This window comes from Macadamia integrifolia, chromosome 7 (assembly GCF_013358625.1).
Source record: "Macadamia integrifolia cultivar HAES 741 chromosome 7, SCU_Mint_v3, whole genome shotgun sequence".
NCBI lineage: Eukaryota > Viridiplantae > Streptophyta > Magnoliopsida > Proteales > Proteaceae > Macadamia > Macadamia integrifolia.
Window position 1 is genome coordinate 19,294,588 of NC_056563.1, and position 8,612 is coordinate 19,303,199.

General features: G+C 38.3%; 1 pseudogene; it reads left to right on the forward strand.

Moving 5' to 3' along the window:
- Window positions 1-1,925: 1,925 nt before the first annotated feature.
- LOC122084801 lies at window positions 1,926-6,626 on the forward strand (annotated as a pseudogene).
- The last annotated feature ends 1,986 nt before the right edge of the window (window positions 6,627-8,612 follow it).

Consider the following 8,612-nt stretch of genomic DNA (forward strand, 5'->3'; position numbering starts at 1 on the left):
AAATGATACACACACCTTCAACGGTTCATTGGTTTTTTTTTTAGAGATTATGCTGTGATTGAGATCTTCCATCAGCGTTTACCAAAAAGAAAAAAAAAAAAAATAAATAAAATCCCATCTTTGTTTTTTTCAGTGTTTGTTTCTAAGAGTTAAAATGTGGAATGAAATATAAATGGAAAATTTTGCAGCACTACCGTGACATCGAAGGCATTGTGAGTGAAGCCGGACAATAAGAGCCATCACTTTCAGTGCTTGATTAAAGTGCAAACCTTAGAGGGAAAATATAAACATGTAATGCACAAATAACCTGGTCATTTTTTTCAAAGAATTCTCAGGGAAATAAAGAAGTGCAAGCTGGACATGATAGGTGCTGTTCGATGTGTTAATGACCTGGTGTACTGCAGAAATCTGGGATTGCAGGGTCTCCCAAAGAAAAAAGCAGCCATCCTCGAAGTTCATTGGTGCGTCCTCAAAAATGGATGATATAAGTTGAATATAGATGGTTGTTCAATGGGCAGCCCAAGTTGGGCTGGATCAGCAGGCATCCTTAGAGACCATAAGGGAGTCATTGTGGACTCTTTTAATGCATTTCTAGGAGTCCAAACAAATCATAGGTCAGAGTTCAAAGGGCTTGTGGAGGGTATATGGAGGGCAAAAAATAGAGGAATTGGAGTGCTGTGGATTGAGATAGACTCAGACGCTGTTGTGGCTGCTATTCAGGAAAATACAACCCCTTGGTCTGTACTGCAAGATTGGATTGCAATCTACCATTGCCTTCAGTCCATTCCATGGAAGTTAACTCACTATTTTAAAATGTCATCACTGATTACCTTTCTAAATCAGCAGCAAAGTCAAGCATGACAGAAAGTGCTCCAAGTCTTCCAATCACATTCAAGAGGAAGTGGTGAAGGATGCACAATCTGAGAAAAAATGAGAAATGTATGGGAGAGAAGCTTTGAGGCGGAGGGTGGGAGATTTGTGGGCGGCGATGTACCCCATGGTGATCGGTCTCTGTAACCTAGTTTTGTGATTTTCTTCAATGTGAACTTTATACTCAACCATTGTATCTAGTTTTTCATCCTAAAGCCTTATGAATCACATTGCAACAATGTTTGGATGCCGTGTACGTACCTGATGTGCTGTTGAACAAGAGGAGCAAGACATCGACGCTCAATCCAACCCCATCCTATTCTGCTGTGGCTGAGCGAGACCATTGGGAACTCTTCGAGCACCGCAATGTGGACCTGGAAGTCTATATGAGGACCAATGACTTTTATGTATTCCGTCTCTGTCAACGGTTTGACAAGGTTGGGTGATATCGCATCTTAAAACCCAACAAGTACTACTACCCCACACTGGCCAGGCTGTTCTACTCCAACTTGTAATGCGTGAATCGGGGTACTGAAGAGATGCGGATCACCTCCTATGTGAAGGGGGTGGAGATCTCCTTTGACATAAGGTAGTTGGCCAATATTCTGACGGTTAGTAATGTCGGCGACCTAGTGTACTGCCCACCTCGGACTCCAGTATATGAATTTTAGAGTCTCAATACCTTTCAAGAGATTAATGACATGCTGACTAAGGAAGCCAAGGGATGGAACCATTCAGTCAACTATTTTGCTACTCCAAAGATCATCTGTCGTGCAATTCAATTGAATGTCCTCCCCACTTGCAGACATTATGATGAGGTATCCACACTGCAAGTCTATGTGACTTATTGCGTGTACATAGGAGCCCAGATACGTTTTCCTTATCTCCTTATGTGGACCATGGTGCTTCGGTCTGAAGGAGTGGATCATTGAGCGGGAAGACTGTGCTATGGAAGAATACTCACTGACATCTTCCGCCTCTTTGGGGTGGACTTGGAGTGAGAGGCACGTTTGGGTGAAGAGGTCACAGACTTCAATCAAGACTCTCTGAGGAAGATGACTATAGATCTAAGGGAGGTGACTCCTATTCTAGGAAAGGGTCAACAGCCTATGGAGGTAGAGAGTGGCGGTGCCAGTGATGTTGGCGGCAATGCTGGTGATGTTGGTGGAGTAGAAGGTGCAAGAGGAGAAGCTGCTGGGGTTCGTGGGGCTCCACCACCTGATCCCCAGGCTATGGGTTCTATGGCTACTTCTACTTCTCGGGGCACTAGGGGTGCGAGGCCTTACGATCTCAATGATGTTATGGCCTGCCTAGACACCACCGCATCTCTAATGAGGAGTATAGATGGCCGCATCAACAATATAGACAGGCCCTATTGTCTTTTAGACAATAGAGTGGCCTCCCTAGAGGCACAGATGCAAGCGATGGTCTTCCATCTTGGCATTTCGGTGCTTCCTCCAGGAACGTATGGTCCGAAATAGGCTCACAGCCGAGGACAGAACCAGTAGGAACAGTGACAAGAGCAGCAAGAGTAGTGGCATGTTTACCACTGTAGCCTTTAGGATTTCCCTTTCCATGTTTTATTTGAGTTTAATGTTTTAGGTTTAGTTGAACTTTTACGTTATGTCATTTGCTTCAATTGTTTAATTTCTTGAACTTAGGCTAGTTAGGATTTCCTGCTTTTAGTATTTTGTTTTTTCTTATGAAGAGTGTCAGCTATGTATTCAAGTTCACTATTATAATGAAACGGCTTTAACACTTATACTTGTCTCCTAATTGTGCAATTTTTATTATTATTGTCTTGAGATTTTTATTTAATCCTAACTTCGCCAAGATCATGGTTAGTGATATTGACAAGAATAAATAAATTTGCCCTTGTGTTTCCTAAAATATCAAATTTTTTTTTTTTTTTTTTTAACCCTTGGTCAATACTGTTTCACTGATACAGTATCAACATGGTATTGGAATCATTGGCTAGTGATATTGACAAGAATAGCCCAATATAGGCAATCTGATGATACCGATACCTCAAACAATGGCTGCTAGACTGTTGGGTCTAGCGTACGTTAGGGAAGGTCGGGCAAAATAATTCTAATAGTAATCCATTGGTATTATTCAAATAATTCTAAGACATATGCCCGAGGAAGATACATTCCCAAACTATAATTGATGTCTGCCAATAGAAGATTAGGGAAAAGGGCAACTGCTAGGTTGCATGGATCGAGCCTGCACCCAGTCTATAGGAAAGGTGACATGACTGCCTTGCCACCGTGAAATGAAAAAATTCCACCCTTTTTAAATATCTCTACTCATGCTTCCATTGGCTTGCAGACTGGTGCAAGGACAATATAGCCTAGCAGCGATACCCCCTCCCATAAGATTATTATATAATGATTGTTGACATTTTGAAACAAAATTGATGTAAACACTAACATGGAGAGGTATATGTACATACGGGTTACGCGCGTGCGTGCGTGTGGAGAAAAAGATATGAGAATTATCTGTGAAGTGCAGAGTTGATAGAAGTTGGACGCCAAGCATTTGATGCCAAATTGTAGTGTATTTTTTGGCTTCACGAGGCCCAGATCAGATGAAAAGTGAGCATGTGGATAAAACAGATAGAATATCATATTAGCATATTTTAAGAGAGAGAGAGAGAGAGAGAACATTAGGTACCTGATCCATAACATAAGAGGGGGAATGTGTACAATCGGGCATGTAAGCTGTGAGGAAGACGGCTACGGATATCTTATGAGGAAACATGTCCATTGCAAGAGCCAAATTATAGCCACCTAAGCTGTGTCCCACTAGGGTTACTTTCTCTCCTGGAGGAAGTGAGTCCATCAACTCCATTAACGGCTGTGAGTAGTCGGACATGGTATGGACCTCAGTTAGTTTAGCCATGTTGATCCCTGAAGCCGCAAGGTCGATTGCCGTCACTTGATGTCCTGCACTCTCCAGCAGCGGCTTAATCTTGTACCAACACCATCCTCCATGACCCAGCCCGTGTACAAGAACAAAATGCACCATTTCTCTCTCTCTCTCTCTCTCTCTCCCCCTGGCTTTCTGTGCGTGATTATGATATGTTTATATAGAGATAGAGCAATAAGCAAGTTTGTTATTTGCACAGTTCGAAGCAAATTCCAAAGTGACTTGCAACTCTGAAAGCATTGAATAAGGGATGAAAAGGATGCGCATATGGTTTCTTACAGAATTGAATTACTTTTGTCAACAAGTAGAAAATTGGAAACTGAGATATATACAACCAACGAGGGGAAGGGGAAAAAAAATCAAACAGGTGATTATCATATCTTAAAGGGGGTGAATTTTCCGTCCGAGAGAGCACCTCTTCTATCAGCGAGAGTCATTTTCGTGCCATGTGTCTAGGTTTAACCTCACACTCCCCAAAAAAAAAATTATATTTTCATTTTTAAAATTAGGTGTCAGGGTATTATTTGTAATAAAAAAAATTAAAATTATGTCTTATATGCAATATATATATATATTTTTATCTTATCCTTGACTTTGTTATTGATAGAAATTATTTTGTCTTTTCCTTGACATATAAGGATGGCAAGTCATGATTCAAGACAATTCGTACTTTTATATATATATATATATACATACGGTTGGGGTTTTCTGGTCGGTCACCCCATCTAGGAATCTCTTGAAGGGTTTCTTTTCCACCATAGGATCTGAAACACACAGATATGATGTGTTGATTTAGAATAAAACAATATACAATAGTATGAAATACAATTACGTAGTCTGTATATACATATGGTGGAGAGTGAAGAAATCGAAACATCAGAACCCTCTTTTCCTCTAAAAAACCCCATTTCCTTCCTGAACTCAGTTCCCACAGGTTTTTCTTCTTGCTCCGGCAGCTCTCGTCGTTGGCCAGAGAATTATCCCCTTCCTTGAGATTGAAGTATTGGGACTGAGTTACTCAAAGCGCATTGAGAGAGAGAGAGAGAGAGAGAGAGAGAGAGAGAGAGAGAGAGAGAGAGAGAGAGAGAGAGGAGCCGGATAAGATTTTTGACGTTACCGTTGCTGTCCACGAGCCACCATTGGTCACTGCTTGCAGGTAATCTCTGCCTCTTATCATCTAGGGTTTACAATTTTTGGTTTTCCCTTCCTTTTTTTTTTCCCCAATAGTTATTGATTTTCCTTTTCCCTCTATATTTGGTTCTTGATATCTACATTTTAATCTCAAACTCCCTAAATTTATTCTTTGCTTTCTTCTAATCTGACATATCATTTGATTTTTCACTCCTATCACGCAAACTTGAGTTTTTTTTTTCTTTTTTCCAGTCAAATGCGTGGATATTTGATGGATGTGCTAAATATTTGATTGGGTGATTAATTGACAATCTTGAAGTTCCTCGGTTGAAATTGTCAGAAAATTGGGTGTTGCTTTGATCTTAAAGAATTAAGCTTGATTTTCCACGTATATTTTCATTTTCTGTTTAAGCATCTGATGAGAGGGTGTATAGGTTCTCCATATCAATGTAGTTCTTTCTTGGTTATATTCATTGATGCTTTTATCCTCTGTTCCTAGTGTTTGATTCATAATTCTTAGCTAAATTGATTGATATAGAGACCTTGTCCCAAATAGCAAAGTCACCGAACTACTTGGATGTGCTTTTTGTCTTCTCTCGTATGGCTCTTGTTGGGCTAATACTTAGTAAGTAGCAGATTATCTTGTAGGAAGACAATAAATTTTGTTAGTTAAAGCCCTCCACTTGCATAAAAAAGCTGGAGAAAGGGAGATTTTCCAAGAGCTTGAAAACATCAGAGTGAAATACAAGTTTGTTGTGACTCTGATCCTTCTTTGGTTGCTAATATTGGTTGGGGCAATCTTTTTATACAAAGTTGAGAAATTGGATCTTGTTGATGCTATCCATTGCATTTGTTCTACTATCACAACTTTAGGATATGGTGATTAGAGCTACAGAAATGGGTTGTGTATTTGCTGTGTTTTGGATATTGACAAGTATCATTTGCACAGCTCAGTTCTTGCTATACTTAGCTAAGCTAAATATTGAACAGAGCTTGAAAACAACATTTGCTAGTCAAATGAGTTCTTAACCGGAGAATGACATACATAGTTCTTGAGGCAGCTGATCTCGATGATGATGGGGTAGAGGTATGTTGAGTTTCCATTGCTTTGAATAAAAAAAACCTGCACTGGATTTTCTTCCATCATGATTTCAGTTATACAATGATTTCTTTATATTCTTTCATCTATCTCTTCTAAACTTTACATTCTCCTATAGATGGTTTAGTTTCTCTCTAATGTTCTTTTTTCTTTAGTTCAATTTCTTGACAGTGCTGTAGAATTTGTCATATATATGCTCAAAGAGATAGGGAAGTTCAAACAAGAAGATGTAGCATTTGTATTGGAAGAGTTTGAGAATCTTGCTTTTGATCAGTCTGGGACATTATCATTGTCTAATTTAGAGCTTGCTCAATCATCTCAAACAGGGACTTGATTCACGCCTGTGTGGAGAGCTTAGGAAAGCAAAATTGTGTAATGAATGGTGAAGTATCTGTAAGCCACTTTCCAGGATCCTGTGTTGTGAAGAAATAACTCATTTTCCCATGTAAAATGAAAGATGTGAAGAAAGTAAAGCTATATTCAGTTATACAATTGACTTTTTTGATTTTTTTGTATTATGTATTTCTCCAACAAGAAGGAGATAGAGGAAGTGGTCACTAAATTGTGCTAAATCTTATTGAATCTCCCACCAAATGAAATGTTTTTATTTGTTTTCATATTTTAGTCAAGGCATTTGAATTAATTTTGGATTCTCAATTTTAGCTGTGTTCTTACTTTGAGTTCACATGATGAACTGGTCTATGGTAAGGGCAGATGAACTGAAGAAGCCTGAAATGCTTGGCATTTTCTCAACAAACGAAATGCAAACAAATTAGAATTTCCTAAGGCATGCCCCTTTGCAGTTTGTTGATGAAAGAGGTTGTCTTAAACTTTCTTTATGAGATGTATCATGCGTGGTTGCATTTGGAATTGATAATTTTAATTTCAATAGGTTTTAACTCAAGGGAGTTGAATACTGGATGTATCCATTCAATGGATGAATAGATCATGAATGTTTTACTGTTATTCCTTACTTGGAACATAGATCGTGGATGCAGAGATATAATTTGGTTTTATACAATGCAATGAATAAAATTACACTACAAATTTCACCACTGCTATCCAGAGTCTTTAGCTCAAACAGGTAGAGCACTTAGGGATTCCCTAAGAGATGATGTACGAATCCATCAAGACTCGTTGAATTTTCTAATGACTAATTTTCTGATCCATTCAGGTCGGGACATTTAGATCACTCCCCTTGTCGACTTGTCGATCCATGTAAAAAAAAAAAGGTGTAACCTTTTTCCATAAGAGAACCCATTGGTGCTTATTATATATATTCTTGGGAAAAGTGTATCTGAGCCTATAGCATGTAGGACACCTTGCCTTACATTCTTTTCTTCGTCCAAGATAATAAACAAGGTATCTTTTTTTTTTTTTTGCGAACGACAGGTATCCAGGCCTTCTCCGGCAAAATTTTTCAGTAGTGTGTTGGCCCTGCAGTCCGCGACCCATTTATTTGACCCAACAACCACTCGAGTCATACCGGGGTTGAATGAGAATCATTCAACTTTCACCGAAAGCAGTGAAGAACATTAAACACCCCCTGTGAGTGGCCCCAAGGAGGTAAGAGGAGTCGAACTCAGAACCAAACGCTTCCTTAGGCGAAGGTCCCTTGCCAACTCGGCTACCCCCTTGGGGTTATAGAAAAGGCATCATAAGAGCCACTCTAGTTGGTATTTTGTTTAGTTCCCCTTGTTAACACGTCAATGCATGTGAAAAAAAAATTATAAATAAATAACCATCGATATATTTATTTTCATAAAGTTAATTAGGATTATAAAGGAGGCAGGGATTATAAAGTTATGCCGCATCTATTATCTTTGTAAACTTTTTAAATAGTTAACAAAACCAGTGGATTTTTTTTTTTATTGCAAACAAATTGATCACCTGGTACATTGGATTTTTTGTTTGCCACTTGTCACAAGCGTAGATATGTCAAATAGGAGAATTGATCCAAATGACAACCTAAATGGATCTTAAGTTGCCTCTTCTATAATCTCTTTTAAACTAAAATAAGCAATAGACAAATTCTTTTTTTAATAGAAAAACTGTGATATCTCTCTTATTTTTTGTCACTTGTCACAAGAGCCATGTGTTGTCAGTATAGTAGTGTGTGGTGAAATTATAAATGAAAATTTCAAAATTTAGGAAAAGGATACTCTAGGTTAAATTGATTGCACTAAAAAATTCATCATATGATCCACTCAGGTCAAGGCATTTGGTCAATAAATTTTATTAACAAGGCAACTCATGTGATAGTTGGCCAAAAAATTTAATTATTGATTTTTGCCTATATTTTCTTTTCTTAAGGCAGCCTCAGCTCTTTGCATATGTTTGATTGATTTGGGAAGAATTTGTCCAGTCTTACAAAGCTTGTATTTGTTTATTGGCATTGCTTTCTCCATGTAAACACTTGATTTTGTAGAAAAGTAATAAATGGTTATTCTTATGAAGCAAAAACATTTCATAAAATTGACATCAAATCCATTTTGATCAATGCATTTGGTCAATAAACATTTTTGACACATCAGCTTATGTGAAAGATGGCAAAAAAAATAAGTCAATGCTTTCCCAAAAA